At 45.5% G+C, this 20267-nt stretch overlaps 1 long non-coding RNA gene across 1 annotated transcript in view; it reads right to left on the bottom strand.

Moving 5' to 3' along the window:
• The window catches only part of LOC124009281, a 29312-nt gene extending 10066 nt beyond the window's left edge, over nucleotides 1-19246 (bottom strand). The window contains exons 1-2 of the long non-coding RNA XR_006834269.1: nucleotides 19117-19246; nucleotides 18549-18870 (exon numbers count right to left, since the gene is read on the bottom strand). This is a non-coding gene — a long non-coding RNA (uncharacterized LOC124009281). The remainder of the gene's footprint in view (nucleotides 1-18548; nucleotides 18871-19116) is intronic.
• Between the last annotated feature and the right edge of the window lie 1021 nt (nucleotides 19247-20267).

The following is a 20267-nucleotide window of genomic DNA, read 5'->3' as shown; positions in this document are numbered from 1 at the left end:
CAAGTGAAGTAGATAACAAACCAAAGTTAAATAAACAATAAAGATGAACAGTAAACATCACACATACAGAAGATCCAAATGAATAAAGACGTTTCAAATGTCATATTATGTCTCTATACAGGGTTGTAACGATGTGCAAATAGCTAAAGTACTAAAGTGAAAATTAATAAACATAAATATGGGTTGTATTTACAATGGTGTTCGTTCTTCACCGGTTGCCCCTTTCTTGTGGCAACAGGCCACACATCTTGCTGCTGTGACACTGTGGTTCTTCAATCAATAGATATATGGGAATTTATCAAAATTGGGTTTGTTTCCGAATTCTTTGTGGGTCTGTGTAATCTGAGGGAAATATGTGTCTCTAATATGGTCATACATTTGGCAGGAGGTTAGGAAATGCAGCTCAGTTTCCACCTCATTTTGTGGGCAGTGTGCACATAGCCTGTCTTCTCTTGAGAGTCAAGTCTGCCTACGGCGGCCTTTCTCAACAGCAAGGCTATGTTTACTGAGTCTGTACATAGTCAAAGCTTTCCTTACGTTTGGGTCAGTCACAGTGGTCAGGTATTCTGCCACTGTGTACTCTCTGTTCAGGGCCAAATAGCATTCTAGTTTGCTCAGTTTTTTTGTTAGTTCTTTCCAATGTGTCAAGTAATACTCTTTTTTGTTTTCTCATGATTTGGTTGGGTCTAATTGTACTGCTGTCCTGGGGCTCTGTAGGGTGTGTTTGTGTTTGTGAACAGAGCCCCAGGACTAGCTTGCTTAGGGGACTCTTCTCCAGGTTCATCTCTCTGTAGGTGATGGCGTTGTTATGGAAGGTTTGGGAATCGCTTCCTTTTAGGTGGTTGTGGAATGTAATGGCTCTTTTCTGAATTTTGATCATTAGTGGGTATCGGTGTCATGTTTTGTCTTAGATTGTCTTGTCATTTTGCTTTTCCCTCTGTTCATTTTCCCCCTGCTGGTCTTTTTAGGTTCGTTCCCCTTTTTCTCTCTCCCTTCCTCTCTCTCTTCTCTCTATCGTTCCGTTCCTGCTCCCAGCTGTTCCTATTCCCCTAATCAATCATTTAGTCTTCCCACACCTGTTCCTTATCTTTTCCCCTGATTAGAGTCCCTATTTCTTCCCTTGTTTTCCGTTCCTGTCCTGTCGGATCCTTGTCTATTGTTCACCGTGCTGTGTCTGTGTATCGCCCTGTCGTGTCGTGTTTCCCTCAGATGCTGCGTGGAGAGCAGGTGTCTGAGTCTGCTAGGTTCAAGTGCCTTCCCGAGGCAACCTGCAGTTCTTGATCGAGTCTCCAGTCTGTTCTCGTCATTACGAGTGGAATTATGTCTTATGTTTGTAGAATTACTTTACTGGATTAAAGACTCTGTTTTCGCCAAGTCGCTTTTGGGTCCTCATTCACCTGCATGACAGAAGGATCCGACCAAAGAATGGACCCAGCGACTACAGACGTTCGTAACACTGCCGTCGAGATCCAAGGAGCCATGCTCGGCAGACACGAGCAGGAATTGTCTGCTGCTCGCCATGCCGTGGAGAACCTGGCCGCTCAGGTTTCCGACCTCTCTGGACAGTTCCAGAGTCTTCGTCTCGTGCCACCTGTTACTTCCTGGCCTGCCGAGCCTCCGGAACCTAGGGTTAATAACCCACCTTGCTACTCCGGGCAGCCCACGGAGTGCCGCTCCTTTCTCACCCAGTGTGATATTGTGTTCTCTCTCCAACCCAACACATACTCTAGCGAGAGAGCTCGGGTTGCTTACGTCATTTCACTCCTTACTGGCCGGGCTCGAGAGTGGGGCACAGCTATCTGGGCGGCAAGGGCTGATTGTTCAAACAATTACCAGAACTTTAAAGAGGAGATGATTCGGGTTTTTGACCGTTCAGTTTTTGGTAGGGAGGCTTCTAGGGCCCTGGCTTCCCTATGCCAAGGTGATCGATCCATAACGGATTACTCTATAGAGTTTCGCACTCTTGCTGCCTCTAGTGACTGGAACGAGCCGGCGCTGCTCGCTCGTTTTCTGGAGGGACTCCACGCAGTGGTCAAAGATGAGATTCTCTCTCGGGAGGTTCCTTCCAGTGTGGACTCTTTGATTGCTCTCGCCATCCGCATAGAACGACGGGTAGATCTTCGTCACCAAGCTCGTGGAAGAGAGCTCGCGTCAACGGTGTTTCCCTGCTCCGCATCGCAACCATCTCCTCCTCTGGCTCAGAGACTGAGCCCATGCAGCTGGGAGGTATTCGCATCTCGACTAAGGAGAGGGAACGGAGGATCACCAACCGCCTGTGCCTCTATTGCGGATTTGATGGACATTTTGTCAATTCATGTCCAGTAAAGGCCAGAGCTCATCAGTAAGCGGAGGGCTACTGGTGAGCGCTACTACTCAGGTCTCTTCATCTAGATCCTGTACTACTATGTCGGTCCATCTACGCTGGACCGGTTCGGGTGCTACATGCAGTGCCTTGATTGACTCGGGGGCTGAGGGTTGTTTCATGGACGAAGCATGGGCTCGGAAACATGACATTCCTTTCAGACAGTTAGACAAGCCTACGCCCATGTTTGCCTTAGATGGTAGTCATCTTCCCAGTATCAGATTTGAGACACTACCTTTAACCCTCACAGTATCTGGTAACCACAGTGAGACTATTTCTTTTTTGATTTTTCGTTCACCTTTTACACCTGTTGTTTTGGGTCATCCCTGGCTAGTATGTCATAATCCTTCTATTAATTGGTCTAGTAATTCTATCCTATCCTGGAACGTTTCTTGTCATGTGAAGTGTTTAATGTCTGCCATCCCTCCCATTTCTTCTGTCCCCACTTCTCAGGAGGAACCTGGCGATTTGACAGGAGTGCCGGAGGAATATCATGATCTGCGCACGGTCTTCAGTCGGTCCCGAGCCAACTCCCTTCCTCCTCACCGGTCGTATGATTGTAGTATTGATCTCCTTCCGGGGACCACTCCTCCTCGGGGTAGACTATACTCTCTGTCGGCTCCCGAACGTAAGGCTCTCGAGGATTATTTATCTGTGTCTCTTGACGCCGGTACCATAGTGCCTTCTTCCTCTCCGGCCGGGGCGGGGTTCTTTTTGTTAAGAAAAGGACGGTACTCTGCGCCCCTGCGTGATTATCGAGGGCTGAATGACATAACGGTTAAGAATCGTTATCCGCTTCCCCTTATGTCATCAGCCTTCGAGATTCTGCAGGGAGCCAGGTGCTTTACTAAGTTGGACCTTCGTAACGCTTACCATCTCGTGCGTATCAGAGAGGGGGACGAGTGGAAAACGGCGTTTAACACTCCGTTAGGGCATTTTGAGTACCGGGTTCTGCCGTTTGGTCTCGCCAATGCGCCAGCTGTTTTTCAGGCATTAGTTAATGATGTTCTGAGAGACATGCTGAACATCTTTGTTTTTGTCTATCTTGACGATATCCTGATTTTTTCACCGTCACTCGAGATTCATGTTCAGCACGTTCGACGTGTTCTACAGCGCCTTTTAGAGAATTGTCTCTACGTGAAGGCTGAGAAGTGCTCTTTTCATGTCTCCTCCGTTACTTTTCTCGGTTCCGTTATTTCCGCTGAAGGCATTCAGATGGATTCCGCTAAGGTCCAAGCTGTCAGTGATTGGCCCGTTCCAAGGTCACGTGTCGAGTTGCAGCGCTTTTAGGTTTCGCTAATTTCTATCGGCGTTTCATTCGTAATTTCGGTCAAGTTGCTGCCCCTCTCACAGCTCTTACTTCTGTCAAGACGTGTTTTAAGTGGTCCGGTTCCGCCCAGGGAGCTTTTGATCTTCTAAAAGAACGTTTTACGTCCGCTCCTATCCTCGTTACTCCTGACGTCACTAGACAATTCATTGTCGAGGTTGACGCTTCAGAGGTAGGCGTGGGAGCCATTCTATCCCAGCGCTTCCAGTCTGACGATAAGGTTCATCCTTGCGCTTATTTTTCTCATCGCCTGTCGCCATCTGAACGCAACTATGATGTGGGTAACCGCGAACTGCTCGCCATCCGCTTAGCCCTAGGCGAATGGCGACAGTGGTTGGAGGGGGCGACCGTTCCTTTTGTCGTTTGGACAGACCATAAGAACCTTGAGTACATCCATTCTGCCAAACGACTTAATGCCCGTCAAGCTCGTTGGGCGTTGTTTTTCGCTCGTTTCGAGTTTGTGATTTCTTACCGTCCGGGTAGCAAAAACACCAAGCCTGATGCCTTATCCCGTCTGTTTAGTTCTTCTGTGGCTTCTACTGATCCCGAGGGGATTCTTCCTTATGGGCGTGTTGTCGGGTTGACAGTCTGGGGAATTGAAAGACAGGTTAAGCAAGCACTCACGCACACTGCGTCGCCGCGCGCTTGTCCTAGTAACCTCCTTTTCGTTCCTGTTTCCACTCGTCTGGCTGTTCTTCAGTGGGCTCACTCTGCCAAGTTAGCTGGTCATCCCGGTGTTCGAGGCACTCTTGCGTCTATTCGCCAGCGCTTTTGGTGGCCGACTCAGGAGCGTGACACGCGCCGTTTCGTGGCTGCTTGTTCGGACTGCGCGCAGACTAAGTCGGGTAACTCTCCTCCTGCCGGTCGTCTCAGACCGCTCCCCATTCCTTCTCGACCATGGTCTCACATCGCCCTAGACTTCATTACCAGTCTGCCTTTGTCTGCGGGGAAGACTGTGATTCTTACGGTTGTCGATAGGTTCTCTAAGGCGGCACATTTCATTCCCCTCGCTAAACTTCCTTCCGCTAAGGAGACGGCACAAATCATCATCGAGAATGTGTTCAGAATTCATGGCCTCCTGTTAAACGCCGTTTCAGACAGAGGCCCGCAATTCACGTCACAGTTTTGGAGGGAGTTCTGTCGTTTGATTGGTGCGTCCGTCAGTCTCTCTTCCGGGTTTCATCCCCAGTCTAACGGTCAAGCAGAGAGGGCCAATCAGACGATTGGTCGCATACTACGCAGCCTTTCTTTCAGAAACCCTGCGTCTTGGGCAGAACAGCTCCCCTGGGCAGAATACGCTCACAACTCGCTTCCTTCGTCTGCTACCGGGTTATCTCCGTTTCAGAGTAGTCTGGGTTACCAGCCTCCTCTGTTCTCTTCCCAGCTTGCCGAGTCCAGCGTTCCCTCCGCTCAAGCGTTTGTCCAACGTTGTGAGCGCACCTGGAGGAGGGTGAGGTCTGCACTTTGCCGTTACAGGGCACAGACTGTGAGAGCCGCCAATAAACGCAGGATTAAGAGTCCAAGGTATTGTTGCGGCCAGAGAGTGTGGCTTTCCACTCGCAACCTTCCTCTTACGACAGTTTCTCGTAAGTTGACTCCGCGGTTCATTGGTCCGTTCCGTGTCTCCCAGGTCGTCAATCCTGTCGCTGTGCGACTGCTTCTTCCGCGACATCTTCGTCGCGTCCATCCTGTCTTCCATGTCTCCTGTGTCAAGCCCTTTCTTCGCACCCCCGTTCATCTTCCCTCCCCCCCTCCCGTCCTTGTCGAGAGCGCACCTATTTACAAGGTACGTAGGATCATGGACATGCGTTCTCGGGGACGGGGTCACCAATACTTAGTGGATTGGGAGGGTTACGGTCCTGAGGAGAGGAGTTGGGTTCCGTCTCGGGACGTGCTGGACCGTTCACTCATTGATGATTTCCTCCGTTGCCGCCAGGATTCCTCCTCGAGTGCGCCAGGAGGCGCTCGTGAGTGGGGGGGTACTGTCATGTTTTGTCTTAGATTGTCTTGTCATTTTGCTTTTCCCTCTGTTCATTTTCCCCCTGCTGGTCTTTTTAGATTCGTTCCCCTTTTTCTCTCTCCCTTCCTCTCTCTCTTCTCTCTATCGTTCCGTTCCTGCTCCCAGCTGTTCCTATTCCCCTAATCAATCATTTAGTCTTCCCACACCTGTTCCTTATCTTTTCCCCTGATTAGAGTCCCTATTTCTTCCCTTGTTTTCCGTTCCTGTCCTGTCGGATCCTTGTCTATTGTTCACCGTGCTGTGTCTGTGTATCGCCCTGTCGTGTCGTGTTTCCCTCAGATGCTGCGTGGAGAGCAGGTGTCTGAGTCTGCTAGGTTCAAGTGCCTTCCCGAGGCAACCTGCAGTTCTTGATCGAGTCTCCAGTCTGTTCTCGTCATTACGAGTGGAATTATGTCTTATGTTTGTAGAATTACTTTACTGGATTAAAGACTCTGTTTTCGCCAAGTCGCTTTTGGGTCCTCATTCACCTGCATGACAATCGGCCTAATTCAGCTCTGCATGCATTATTTGGAGTTTACCGTTGTACACAAAGGATATTTTTGCAGAAATCTGCATGTAGAGTCTCAGTTTGGTGTTTGTCCCATTTTGCGAATTCCTTGTTGGTGAGCGGACCCCAGACTTCACAACCATAAAGGGCAATGGGTTCTATAACTGTTCAAGTATTTTTTGTCAGATCCTAATTGGTTTGTAGAATTTTATGTTCCTTTTGTCGGCATAGAAGGCCCTTCTTGCCTTGTCTCTCAGCTCGTTCACAGGTTTGTGGAAGTTACCTGTGGCACTGATGTTTAGGCCGAGGTTTGTATAGTTTTTTGTGTGCTCTAGGGCAACGGTGTATAGATGGAATTTTTATTTATGATCCTGGTGGCTGGACATTTTTTGGAACACCAATATTTTTGTCTTACTGAGATTTACTGTCAGGGCCCAGGTCTGACAGAATCTGTGCAGAAGATCTATGTGCTGCTGTAGGCCCTCCCTGGTTGGTGACAGGAGCACCAGATCATCACTCTAGTAGGGTGCTGCAGACTGTTCTAGTGCCCTCACCAATTCATTGATATATATATTGAAGAGGGTGGGTCTTAAGCTGCATCCCTGTCTCACCCCACGGCCCTGTGGAAAGAAATGTTTTTTTTGCCAATTTTATCCGCACACTTGTTGTTTGTGTACATGGATTTTATAATATCGTATGTTTTACCCCCAACACTACCAAATTGAGTCAAAAGCTTTTTTGAAATCAACAAAGCATGAGAAGACTTTGCCTTTGTTTTGTTTTGTTTGTCAATTAGGGTGTGCATGGTGAATACGTGGTCTGACATATGGTAATTTGGTAAAAAGCCAATTTTACATTTGCTCAGTACATTGTTTTCACTGAGGAAATTAACTAGTCTGCTGTAAATGATAATGCAGCGGATTTTCTCATTGCTGTTGACGCATATTCCTGTAGGTTCATGCTCTACAACATCCGCAGAGTACGACCCTGTCTCACACAGGAAGCGGCGCAGGTCCTAATCCAGGCACTTGTCATCTCCCGTCTGGATTACTGCAACTCGCTGTTGGCTGGGCTCCCTGCCTGTGCCATTAAACCCCTACAACTCATCCAGAACGCCGCAGCCCGTCTGGTGTTCAACCTTCCCAAGTTCTCTCACGTCACCCCGCTCCTCCGCTCTCTCCACTGGCTTCCAGTTGAAGCTCGCATCCGCTACAAGACCATGGTGCTTGCCTACGGAGCTGTGAGGGGAACGGCACCTCAGTACCTCCAGGCTCTGATCAGGCCCTACACCCAAACAAGGGCACTGCGTTCATCCACCTCTGGCCTGCTCGCCTCCCTACCACTGAGGAAGTACAGTTCCCGTTCAGCCCAGTCAAAACTGTTCGCTGCTCTGGCCCCCCAATGGTGGAACAAACTCCCTCACGACACCAGGACAGCGGAGTCAATCACCACCTTCCGGAGACACCTGAAACCCCACCTCTTTAAGGAATACCTAGGATAGGATAAGTAATCCTTCTCACCCCCCCCCCCTTTAAGATTTAGATGCACTATTGTTAAGTGACTGTTCCACTGGATGTCATAAGGTGAATGCACCAATTTGTAAGTCGCTCTGGATAAGAGCGTCTGCTAAATGACTTAAATGTAAATGTAAAAATGTAGTTATTGGGGTGAAATTTGTCTCCACTTTTGTTGATTGGGGTGATCAGTCCTTGGTTCCAAATATTGGGGAAGATGCCAGAGCTAAGGATGATGTTGAAGAGTTTAAGTATAGCCAATTGGAATTTGCTGTCTGTATATTTGATCATTTCATGTAGGATACCATCAACACCACAGGCCTTGTTGGGTTGGAGGGTTTTTATTTTGTCCTGTCACTCATTCAATGTAATTGGAGAATCCAATGGGTTCTGGTCATCTTTAATAGTTGATTCTAAGATCTGTATTTGATCATGTATATATTTTTGCTGTTTGTTCTTTGTTATAGAGCCAAAAAGACTGGAGAAGTGGTTTACCCATAGATCTCCATTTTGGATAGATAATTCTTCGTGTTGATGTTTGTTTAGTGTTTTCCAATTTTCCCAGAAGTGGTTAGAGTCTATGGATTCTTCAATTACATTGAACTGATTTCTGATGTGCTGTTCCTTCTTTTTCCGTAGTGTATTTCTGTATTGTTTTAGTGATTCACCATAGTCAAGGCATAGGCTCATCGTTTTCTGGGTCTCTATGTTTTTGGTTGGACAGGTTTGACACTTTCTTTCTTAGGTTTTTGCATTCTTCATCAAACCATTTGTCATAGTTGTTCATTTTCTTTGGTTTTCTGTTTTATTTTTTTTATTTAATAGGGAAGCTGATAGGTCAAATATACTATTTAGGTTTTCTACTGCCAAGATTACACCTTCACTATTACAGTGGAACGTTTTGTCCAGGAAATTGTCTAAAAGACATTGCATTTGTTGTTGCCTAATTGCTTTTGGGTAGGTTTCCACACTACTTTCCTTCCATCTATAGCATTTCTTAATGAATATTAATCAGTTCATTTGGCTATGGTGCCTCATGATTGAGTATTGCTCTGTTCAAGTAGACTGTGATTTTGCTGTGATCTGATAGGGGTGTCAGTGGACTGACTGAACGCTCTGAGAGAGTCAGTGATAAAGTAGTCTACAGTACTACTGTCAAGAGATGAGCTGTAGGTGTACCTACTATAGAAGTCCCCTCGAAGCCTACCATTGACTATGTACATACCCAGCGTGCTACAGAGCTGCAGGAGTTGTGACCCATTTTTGTTGGCTATGTTGTCGTAGTTGTGCCTCTCTCTCTCTCTCTCTCTCTCTCTCTCTCTCTCTCTCTCTCTCTCTCTCTCTCTCTCTCTCTCTCTCTCTCTCTCTCTCTCTCTCTCTCTCTCTCTCTCTCTTTCTCTCTCTCTCTCTCTCTCTGAGGGATAGTACAGTACAACCTCATCATTAGCCAGTTAGTATTTGTTTCATCTTGACTGCAGAAAGCAAAACATTTCCCCAGACCAGGTCTGGAAACAGTAAACTAACAGGAGAGCAAAGCCAGACCAGAATTCTCCAAAGTGGTTCACCAGATTTGATAAGAGAATAATTCTCTTAGGACAAAATGTGTGTGTGTGCGTGCGAGAGAGAGAGAGAGAGAGAGAGTGAGAAAAAGTACTCAGAGGACCAAACATAAGTCCAGACTGGTGCAGAGAATAATATCTAAGGAAAGTTAGAATGTTTGGAAGGTTGGAATGGTTGGAAGATTGGAATGGTTGGAAAGTTGGAAGGTTGGAATGGTTGAAGGTTGGAATGGTTGGAAGGTTGGAATGGTTGGAAGGTTGGAATGGTTGAAGGTTGGAATGGATGGAAGGTTGGAAAAGGTTGGAATGGTTGGAAGGTTGAAGGTTGGAAGGTTGGAATGGTTGGAAGGTTGGAATGGATGGAAGGTTGGAATGGAACTTATTGTGGGTTTGTGGCCAGAAGGAGGGTTGGAACTGTTTACATGGTTTATTACAGTGTAATTACATAATATATTTAAATGATGGAAACCCTGTGGGTCTGTATCAACCTGTGGGTCTGTATCAACCTGTGGGTCTGTATCAACCTGTGGGTCTATATCAACCTGTGGGTTAGGGTCTGTATCAACCTGTGGGTCTGTATCAACCTGTGGGTCTATATCAACCTGTGGGTCTGTATCAACCTGTGGGTCTGTATCAACCTGTGGGTCTGTATCAACCTGTGGGTTAGGGTCTGTATCAACCTGTGGGTCTATATCAACCTGTGGGTTAGGGTCTGTATCAACCTGTGGGTCTGTATCAACCTGTGGGTCTGTATCAACCTGTGGGTCTGTATCAACCTGTGGGTCTGTATCAACCTGTGGGTCTGTATCAACCTGTGGGTCTGTATCAACCTGTGGGTCTGTGGGTCTGTATCAACCTGTGGGTCTGTATCAACCTGTGGGTTGGGTCTGTATCAACCTGTGGGTCTGTATCAACCTGTGGGTGGGTTCAACCTGTGGGTCTGTATCAACCTGTGGGTCAACCTGTGGGTCTGTCAACCTGTGGGTCTATATCAACCTGTGGGTCTGTATCAACCTGTGGGTTTGGGTCTGTATCAACCTGTGGGTCTGTATCAACCTGTGGGTCTGTATCAACCTGTGGGTCTGTATCAACATGTGGGTCTGTATCTACCTGTGGGTCTGTATCAACCTGTGGGTTAGGGTCTGTATCAACATGTGGGTCTGTATCAACCTGTGGGTCTGTATCAACCTGTGGGTCTGTATTGTGGGTCTGTCTGGGTATCAACCTGTGGGTCTGTATCAACCTGTGGGTCTGTATCAACCTGTGGGTCTGTATCAACCTGTGGGTCTGTATCAACCTGTGGGTCTGTATCAACCTGTGGGTCTATATCAACCTGTGGGTCTGTATCAACCTGTGGGTCTGTATCAACCTGTGGGTCTGTATCAACCTGTGGGTCTGTATCAACCTGTGGGTCTGTATCAACCTGTATCAACCTTCCCCATATCAAATGTGGGTCTTATCTACCTGTGGGTTTATCAACCAGGTGGGTCTTAGGTCATCAACCTGTGGGTCTGTATCAGCAGGGTCATAAATCATTTAGGTCTGTATGAACCTGAGGGAGGTCTGTATTTGGGTCTGTATCAACCTGCAAGTACCTGTGGGTTGAGTCAACAGGCTTTTTCTACCTGTGGGTCTATCAACATGTGGGTCTGTATCAACCTCTAACCTGTGGGTCTGATAGTCCTGTGGGTCTGTATCAGAGACTGTGGGTCTGTATCAAGTTAAATGGGTCTGGCCCCACTATACCTGTGGGTCTGTATCAACCCATAACATTAGATAATCCAAGTTACGTAAACATAATTTATAACCTGTTTCAACATGTGGGTCTGTAGAGACAGACAGCTAGTGGTCTAACAGTCTGTATCACAAGACAGACAGCTAGTGGTCTAACAGAGAGACAGATCAGCTAGTGGTCTAACAGAAAGAGACAGACAGCTCGTGGTCTAACAGAGAGACAGACAGCAAGTGGTCTAACAGAGAGACAGACAGCTAGTGGTCTAACAGAGAGACATTAGCTAGTGGTCTAACAGAGAGACAGACAGTAGTGGTCTAGCTAGTGGTCTAACAGATAACATTAGCTAGTGGTCTAACAGAGAGACAGACAGCTAGTGGTCTAGCTATGGTCTATAACACATTAGATAGACAGCTAGTGGTCTAACAGAGAGACAGACAGCTAGTGGTCTAACATTAGAGACAGACAGCTAGTGGTCTAACACATTAGAGACAGACAGAGACAGTGTGGTTAAATAGGGACATAACATAACATTAGATGGTCTAGTTAGTAAACATAATTTATAATTTGCGAGACAGCTAGTGGTCTAACAGAGAGACAGACAGCTAGTGGTCTAACAGAGAGACAGACAGCTAGTGGTGTAACAGAGAGACAGACAGCTCGTGGTCTAACAGAGAGACAGACAGCAAGTGGTCTAACAGAGAGACAGACAGCTAGTGGTCTAACAGAGAGACAGACGGCTAGTGGTCTAACAGAGAGGCAGGCAGCTAGTGGTCTAACAGAGAGACAGGCAGTTAGTGGTCTAGCTAGTGGTCTAACAGAGAGACAGACAGCTAGTGGTCTAACAGAGAGACAGACAGCTAGTGGTCTAGCTAGTGGTCTAACAGAGAGACAGACAGCTAGTGGTCTAGCTAGTGGTCTAACAGAGAGACAGACAGCTAGTGGTCTAACAGAGAGACAGACAGCTAGTGGTCTAGCTAGTGGTCTAACAGAGAGACAGACAGCTTGTGATCTAATAGAGAGACAGACAGCTAGTGGTCTAACAGAGAGACAGACAGCTAGTGGTCTAACAGAGAGACAGACAGCTAGTGGTCTAACAGAGAGACAGACAGCTAGTGGTCTAACAGAGAGACAGAGCTAGTGGTCTAACAGAGAGACAGACAGCTAGTGGTCTAACAGAGAGACAGACAGCTAGTGGTCTAACAGAGAGACAGACAGCTAGTGGTCTAGCTAGTGGTCTAACAGAGAGACAGACAGCTAGTGGTCTAACAGAGAGACAGACAGCTAGTGGTCTAACAGAGAGACAGACAGCTAGTGGTCTAGCTAGTGGTCTAACAGAGAGACAGACAGCTTGTGATCTAACAGAGAGACAGACAGCTAGTGGTCTAACAGAGAGACATACAGCTAGTGGTCTAGCTAGTGGTCTAACAGAGAGACAGACAGCTTGTGATCTAATAGAGAGACAGACAGCTAGTGGTCTAACAGAGAGACAAATAGTTAAAATGGCTAAAAAGCGGACCAACTAACCATATCCAATAGAAAGGCTGCGTAGTGTTTCTACATCCTGTCTTCCCTCTCCCCGTGTTCTGAACATCAGAAAGCATGAAGTAAGGTGGCAGCGTAGCCTAGTGGTAAGAGCGTTGGACTAGTAAGCTGAAGGTTGTGAGTTCAAACCCCTGAGCGGACAAGGTACAAATCTGTCGTTCTGCCCCTGAACAGGCAGTTAACCCACTGTTCCCAGGCCGTCATTGAAAATAAGAATGTGTTCTTAACTGACTTGCCTGGTTAAATAATGGTAAAAATAAAAATGTAAAAAGTCAGGGATAGGGAGTAGCTGCTCTGAAGGGAAATAGGGACATACTGCAAAGATCAGGGCTGGATTACCCTCTAATGCCTCCTAGTTTATCTACGGTCATGTGGGATAACACCTGGGATTGGTAGGTTAAGGTCTATACCTGTGTGGTGGGATGGGCAGGCTGAGGATGTAGAGTAGGTCTACACACCTACTGTAGCATATAGACTAAAACATGCTCGGTAGCACTTGGTTTCTTTTCATTGATCTGTTTAACTGCTCACTTGAAATGAATTGATCTGTTTAACTGGTCCTTGACACGGGAAACTTTTCTCCCAGCTCAGCACTATAAATCAGTGAGGGGCTGGCCAGTAACGTCCCAGGAATCGGTGCCGGTCCACAAGAAACACAACTCTATACATGGGATGCGCAATTCCAGTCTTGGAGAACTGCTGAGCATTCGGGTTTTAGTTCCAGCCCAGCTTTAACACAGAGCTGTAAGGAAAGCTTTGTGCAGAGAGAGGAAAGTGCACATATCAACACATATCAACTCCCATTTTGTTCCAACCCAGGAGGGTTTCTCAACTCTACATCTGTATCAGGGTGAGGAAGGCTACAGAGAGAGAGGGAATCCCAGGCAGGCAGGCAGGCAGGTATCACTTCTCCCAGGTTAACACAGGTTAATCACTAGTGACCTGCTGGGCCAGCCCAGGCCCAGGTAGTGGTGCATGTAATCCTTCAGGCCACAGCTGAGACTCACTACTGTTGTCAAGGGTGTGATGGCGTACGTTGATACAGTTGAAGTCAGAAGTTGAGATACAGTTGAAGTCTGAAGTTTACAAACACCTCGGCCAAATACATTTAAACTCAGTTTTTCACAATTCCTGACATTTAATCCTAGTAAAAATTACCTCTTTTAGGTCAGTTAGGATCACCACTTTATTTTAAGAACGTGAAATGTCAGAATAATAGTAGAAAGAATGATGTCATGGCATTAGAAGCTTCTGATAGACTAATTTACATACTTTGACGCAAATTGGAGGTGTACCTGTGGATGTACAGTGCCTTGTGAAAGTATTCAGCCCCCTTGAACTTTGCGACCTTTTGCCACATTTCAGGCTTCAAACATAAAGATATAAAACTGTATTTTTTTGAGAAGAATCAACAACAAGTGGGACACAATCATGAAGTGGAACGACATTTATTTGATATTTCAAACTTTTTTAACAAATCAAAAACTGAAAAATTGGGAGTGCAAAATTATTCAGCCCCTTTACTTTCAGTGCAGCAAACTCTCTCCAGAAGTTCAGTGAATATCTCTGAATGATCCAATGTTGACCTAAATGACTAATGATGATAAATACAATCCACCTGTGTGTAATCAAGTCTCCGTATAAATGCACCTGCACTGTGATAGTCTCAGAGGTCCGTTAAAAGCGCAGAGAGCATCATGAAGAACAAGGAACACACCAGGCAGGTCCGAGATACTGTTGTGAAGAAGTTTAAAGCCGGATTTGGATACAAAAAGATTTCCCAAGCTTTAAACATCCCAAGGAGCACTGTGCAAGCGATAATATTGAAATGGAGGAGTATCAGACCACTGCAAATCTACCAAGACCTGGCCGTCCCTCTAAACTTTCAGCTCATACAAGGAGAAGACTGATCAGAGATGCAGCCAAGAGGCCCATGATCACTCTGGATGAAATGCAGAGATCTACAGCTGAGGTGGGAGACTCTGTCCATAGGACAACAATCAGTCGTATATTGCACAAATCTGGCCTTTATGGAAGAGTGGCAAGAAGAAAGCCATTTCTTAAAGATATCCATAAAAAGTGTTGTTTAAAGTTTGCCACAAGCCACCTGGGAGACACACCAAACATGTGGAAGAAGGTGCTCTGGTCAGATGAAACCAAAATTGAACTTTTTGGCTACAATGCAAAACGTTATCTTTGGCGTAAAAGCAGCTCATCACCCTGAACACACCATCCCCACTGTCAAACATGGTGGTGGCAGCATCATGGTTTGGGCCTGCTTTTCTTCAGCAGGGACAGGGAAGATGGTTAAAATTGATGGGAAGATGGATGGAGCCAAATACAGGACCATTCTGGAAGAAAACCTGATGGAGTCTGCAAAAGACCTGAGACTGGCACAGAGATTTGTCTTCCAACAAGACAATGATCCAAAACATAAAGCAAAATCTACAATGGAATGGTTCAAAAATAAACATATCCAGGTGTTAGAATGGCCAAGTCAAAGTCCAGACCTGAATCCAATCGAGAATCTGTGGAAAGAACTGAAAACTGCTGTTCACAAATGCTCTCCATCCAACCTCACTGAGCTCGAGCTGTTTTGCAAGGAGGAATGGGAAAAAATGTCATTCTCTCGATGTGCAAAACTGATAGAGACATACCCCAAGCGACTTACAGCTGTAATCGCAGCAAAAGGTGGCGCTACAAAGTATTAACTTAAGGGGGCTGAATAATTTTGCACGCCCAATTTTTCAGTTTTTGATTTGTTAAAAAAGTTTGAAATATCCAATAAATGTCGTTCCACTTCATGATTGTGTCCCACTTGTTGTTGATTCTTCACAAAAAAATACAGTTTTATATCTTTATGTTTGAAGCCTGAAATGTGGCAAAAGGTCACATCATGGGAAAATCTAAAGAAATCAGCCAAGACCTCAGAAAATAAATTGCAGACCTCCACAAATCTGGTTCAACCTTAGGAGCAGTTTACAAATGCCTGAAGGTACCACATTCATCTGTACAAACAATAGTCTGCGAGTATAAACACCATGGGACCACGAAGCCGTCATACCGCTCAGGAAGGAGACGCGTTCTGTCTCCTAGAGATGAACATACATTAGTGCGAAAAGTGCAAATCAATCCCAGAAAAACAGCAACAGACCTTGTGAAGATGCTGCAGGAATCAGGTACAAAAGTATCTATATCCACAGTGAAACAAGTCCTATATCGACATAACCTGAAAGGCCGCTCAGCAAGGAAGAAGCCACTGCTCCAAAACCGCCATAAAAAAGCCAGACTATGGTACTTTTCGGAGAAATGTCCTCTGATCTGATGAAACAAAAATAGAAGTGTTTGACCATCGTTATGTTTGGAGGAAAAAGGGGGAGGCTTGCAAGCCAAAGAGCACTATCACGCCCCCATTCTCATCAACGGGACTGCAGAAGAGCAGGTTGAGAGATTTAAGTTTCTTGGTGTCCACATCACCAACAAATTAACATGGTCCAAGCACACCAAGACAGACGTGAAGAGGGCAGAACAAAACCTATTACCCCTCAGGAGACTGAAAAGATTTGGCATGGGTCCTCAGATCCTCAAAAGGTTCTACAGCCGCACCATCAAGAGCATCCTGACTGGTTGCATCACTGCCTGGTATGGCAACTGCTCGGCCTCCGACCGCAAGGTACTACAGAGGGTAGTTCGAATGGCCCTTTACATCACTGGGGCCAAGCTTCCTGCCATCCAGGACCTCTATACCAGGCGTTGTCAGAAGAAGGCCTTAAAATTGGACTGCAGCCACCCTAGTCATAGACTGTTCTCTCTGCTACTGCATGGCAAGCGGTACCGGAGCGCCAAGTCTAGGTCCAAGAGGTTTCTAAACAGCTTCTACCCACCTAGGCCATAAGACTCCTGAACATCCAGTCAAATGGCAACCCAGAATATTTGCAGTGCCCCCCCCCCCTCATTCCCTTTTTACCCCACTGCTACTCTCTGTTGTCATCTATGCATAGTGACTTTAGAAATTCTACCTATATGTACATACTTCCTCTACTAACCAGTGCCCCGCACATTGACTCTGTGTCGGAACCCCCCTGTATACAGTCTCCACATTGTTATTTTACTGCTGCTCTTTAATTACTTGTTTACTTTGATCTCTTATTCTGATCCATATTTATTTGAAAGTGCATTGTTGGTTAGGGGCTTGTAAGTAAGCATTTCACTGTATGTTGTATTCGGCGCATGTGACTAATAGCATTTGATTTGATTTGATCATGGATGTCTGTTAGGAGATCTGCTTGGGCAGTCCCAGCAGCTATACACAGACAAGCTATATTTGCATGATTTAGCATAATGCATTAATCATTGGCATTTTGTTTAATTCACGTGCCAGACTGGTTCATAACATGTGACAGACCAATACTGGTTCATAACATGTGACAGACCAATACTGGTTCATAACATGTGACAGATCAACACCTCACAAAGTTTTCTTCTCTCTAAACTGAGACCTTGAAACTGAGATATCTTTTGTTCTCAAAACAAGGTCTGGGCGTACTGCCAAATTCCAGATACTGATAAGTGAGGATTCGTTCAATCAGTCACTTTATTTGAACTAGCTAAAGTACATCTTTACAAAACCCATATTAGTCCAGGCAATATGTGATTTGTGAAAATAATCTAACTATACATTATAGGAACATTTTAAACATTGTTTTGGCTTTTATCTACTGGACTATATCACACATTTTCATATTTGTGGAAGTTTATGGACAAGAAAACCACTTCGCACAGGTTGAATACTGCTCTTGTGATGTTCAAGCAGAAAAGACATATCTGAAATGTGTTCGACATTTACAGACTGAATCAGAAGTAACTTCTGCCAACACAGCAGGTTAAATGAGATCATGATGTCACAGCAGGTTAAATGAGATCATGACGTCACAGCAGGTTAAATGAGATCATGATGTCACAGCAGGTTAAATGAGATCATGACGTCACAGCAGGTTAAATAAGATCATGATGTCACAGCAGGTTAAATAAGATCATGATGTCACAGCGGGTTAAATGAGATCATGACGTCACAGCGGGTTAAATGAGATCATGATGTCACAGCAGGTTAAATAAGATCATGATGTCACAGCGGGTTAAATAAGATCATGATGTCACAGCGGGTTAAATGAGATCATGACGTCACAGCGGGTTAAATGAGATCATGTCACAGCAGGTTAAATGAGATCATGATGTCACAGCGGGTTAAATGAGATCATGATGTCACAGCAGGTTAAATAAGATCATGATGTCACAGCAGGTTAAATAATATCATGATGTCACAGCAGGTTAAATGAGATCATGATGTCACAGCAGGTTAAATGAGATCATGATGTCACAGCAGGTTAAATGAGATCATGATGTCACAGCAGGTTAAATGAGATCATGATGTCACAGCAGGTTAAATGAGATCATGATGTCACAGCAGGTTAAATAAGATCATGATGTCAAGGTCTTAATAACATCAACACCAGTCCAAATGTCAAATCACACCTTAAACAATTACGTACACGTTGTTCCAAAGGGCAGACTATTTCATATATAGTGCACTACTTTTGACCAGAGCCCAATGGGCCCACTCATAAAATAGTGCACTACTTTTGACCAGAGCCCAATGGGCCAACTCAGAAAATAGTGCACTACTTTTGACCAGAGCCCAATGGGCCCACTCATAAAATAGTGCACTACTTTTGACCAGAGCCCAATGGGCCAACTCAGAAAATAGTGCACTAAATAGGGAGTAGGGTGCCATTTGGGACATAGACCTAGTAACACGAGGTTGAAGCTAGAATAAACATTGTTGATATAAATCTAATCTATGGTGTGTTTGCTGCTTCCTGGCCCATTGCTGTCTGATGAACCAACCAATGCTGTCAGTATACAGCACCTAACACCTACAGGGGCACCTAACACCTTCCCACTAAACTCCCAGCTTATACTAACAAAAGGAGTGGTGTCCTTACCGTCTGCCCAGGTCTGTTAATCCAGATTTAGCTGCCTAGCATCGTCTTCTCCAGCTGAGCTCTGGAGCAGGCAGGAGCCGGCGACGGGATAAGCCCAGCATCGTGGCCTCGGAGTGGGGAAGGAAACCACCCTGTGTCCCTCTCCTCCTCTCAATCCTCTGGATCCGTGTGTACTGCAGCCGCTGAAGTGATTGTGTTGATTCTCTCTCTCGCTCGTCTCTCTCATCCATTCATTGTGGTGTGACTCTTCCAAACGTTAAATCTGATAGAAGTTCACATCTCGATTGAAGAAGTGATGAGTGAGCCTCATATTTGTATATGACTTGATGAGTAAGAAAAGGTAAGGTTCAACTCAGAGTGGGAAAGAGGCATTTGAGACCTTTCACAAAACTCTTTCTCTTTATACTGATGCAGTTCCCTAAGTCAAGTCAAGCTAAGCAGAACTAAGTAACTTTAAGTCAAGTAACGCTAAGTAACTTTAAGTACCGTAAAGTTAAGGACCATGACTCCAGTCCTTCTATGATAACATAGCACCCCATGAGTGTAGTAGAACAGATCTTGTACTTACCTCTTCAGCTGCATGTTCCTCCACCAGTCACAGCAAGGCTACAAGCAGAGTGGGCGAGACCACAGTAAGGAGAAGGCTTTGAATCATTAGATGGGAAGGGTTCTGGAGAATAGTTCACTGGAGCACGTAGCCTCTCAGCTGCCTCTCTTCCCAACTGTTGCTCCACCTCCCTATCCTCCTTTCCCCCCTCCTCTTCCCTCTCTTCATTCCTCCTCCTGTCTCTGCCTCTCTTCCTCCTAACCCCCCTTCTTTTGTAGTTGTTCGCGCAGCTAGTCTGATTACTTTGGACATGCTAATCTCGCCGTCTGTGTCTCTGGCTGACGGACGAGTGCTTTGGACACCTTCTGCCAGGGACAAGTATATCTGTCTGACACCTTAATAAGCATGTAATGGCTGCAAATCAATGAGATCAGAGGTCCCCTTCTTTCTGAGTCTTTAGAGTTAAAACAAGTAATAATAATATATGCCATTTAGCAGACGCTTTTATCCAAAGCGACTTACAGTCATGTGTGCATACATTCTACGTATGGGTGGTCTCGGGGATCGAACCCACTACCCACTATTATTATATTATTATATTATTATTAAAACAAGTAAGTAAGGAGGGAGGGAGGGAGGGAGGGAGGGAAAAGAGCAAAAGAAAGTGTGTAAGCTGTAGTGCAGGAAGCTGTAGTGCAGGAAGCTGTAGTGCAGGAAGCTGTAGTGCAGGAAGCTGTATTGCAGGAAGCTGTAGTGCAGGAAGCTGTAGTGCAGGAAGCTGATAGAAAGTGTGCAAGTTGTAGTGCAGGAAGCTGTTAGTGTTTGGCCTCTTCTTTAAAAGCCATCTTCCAGAATGTCTACTTTTACTTAGCTTCAACAAAGGATACGAAAAACAATATATTGACGTGGATTATAATATTATAAAAGGGGGGAATACCGACCCAAGCTAAGCGTGCTTAAATGGAATGTCCACTGAACAAAAATATCAACACAACATGTAAAGTGTTGGTCCCATGTTTCATGTGCGGAAATAAAAGATCCCAGAAATGTTCCATACGCACAAAAAGCTTATTTCTCTCAAATATTGTGCACAAATGTGTTTACAATTGTGAGCATTTATCCTATGCCAAGATAATCCATCCACCTGACAGATGTGGCATATCAAGAAGCTG

Source organism: Oncorhynchus gorbuscha, linkage group LG22 (assembly GCF_021184085.1).
Source record: "Oncorhynchus gorbuscha isolate QuinsamMale2020 ecotype Even-year linkage group LG22, OgorEven_v1.0, whole genome shotgun sequence".
NCBI lineage: Eukaryota > Metazoa > Chordata > Actinopteri > Salmoniformes > Salmonidae > Oncorhynchus > Oncorhynchus gorbuscha.
The sequence above is the reverse complement of the archived record's forward strand: the minus strand, read 5'-3'. Positions and strand labels throughout refer to the sequence as shown.